The sequence below is a fragment of the Myotis davidii genome, unplaced genomic scaffold, assembly GCF_000327345.1.
Source record: "Myotis davidii unplaced genomic scaffold, ASM32734v1 scaffold217, whole genome shotgun sequence".
Lineage (NCBI taxonomy): Eukaryota > Metazoa > Chordata > Mammalia > Chiroptera > Vespertilionidae > Myotis > Myotis davidii.
In genome coordinates, this window is record NW_006290034.1 from 471,429 (window position 1) to 472,696 (window position 1,268).

The following is a 1,268-nucleotide window of genomic DNA, read 5'->3' on the forward strand; positions in this document are numbered from 1 at the left end:
CAGCCCTGCCAGCGGGGCTGGAGGGGGCGAGGGCTCAGCCCGGGAAGCGCCCGGCCAGGAGCCGGCTGCGGCCCCCACCGCTCCCCAGGGTCAGACGGGAGCAGAAGTGGCCACGGTTCCCGTCCTTGTTCCCATGGGAAAGCCTGGTGGCCTCCCTGTAGGAGGGACCGCACCTTCTCTGGCTGGTGAGCGTCTGCAGGGCCCTCACACGCCGGCGGTTTAAAGCTTCTACCTGTGGGGACGGACACGCGTGCGCGGTGGAGGGGTGGGAGACAGGGCTGGGGTGAGGCGCCCCAAGCACCCACTGTCCCCGGGCCCATGCAGCCCCAGGGCAGTCCCCAGAGAGGTCCCCATGGCGGTCCTGACTCACCTGCACCCCCTCCCCCAGCAGTACAAGCAGAACCAAACCTCACACCTTCTATATGTTTTATTTTTAAATGTTTTTTATGGATTTGAGAGAGAGAGACATCGATCAGCTGCCTCCTGCACGCCCCCCACTGGGGATGGAGACCGCAACCTGGGCCTGTGCCCTGACCGGGAACAGAACCATGACCTCCTGGTGCATGGGGTCGCCCAACCACTGAGCCACATGGCCGGGCAGTTTCTATAAGATTTTGAAGGACAGTTTAGGCTCCGCCCGCATGTGGCTGTTTGGACCCAGCTGTTGGCTTGGGGCGTCCAGCACTGGGCCGGGCGGCTGGAGGCCTGGTGCACTGACTGTCCACAGGCCCAGGGCCCGGCGGCTGGGGCGGCTGGAGGGGCTCTGACCGTCTAGCTGCCGCCTGTGGAGACGGCGCCCCCACGAAGCCCTGCTTTCCCCCTTCTCTCTGAAGAAGGAAACGTCTTTCCCTTTTCACTGTTGAGAGAGGAGCCTCATGCCAGCCCCTGCCCCTGCCCCTGCGGCTGCGACTCCAGGGCCCCGGTGGGAGGGTGGCCTCCCCGTTGCTGACAGATCCTCGTTGGATCAGCCAAAAGCTTCCCCAGTTCTTGTTGTGACCATTGAATTCCCGATCATCCCCCTGAATAGACTGGGGGCGGGGGGAGGGCGGTGAGACAGAAGGCACCCCGTCTCCTGCCAGCGCCTGGGGTCAGCCTGGTCTCTGTTCAGACGCGCGTTACCGAGGAAAAGCCGGGTCCGGGGAGGGATGGGCCCAGCGGCTCTCACCAGGGGCTGCGGCTGCAGGAGCCAGAGCTGCCGGCAGAATCTCTCCTTCCGGCCACGGGGCGGAGGGGCCGCTGCCTCTCCTGACACTGAGCCAACGTGGCTG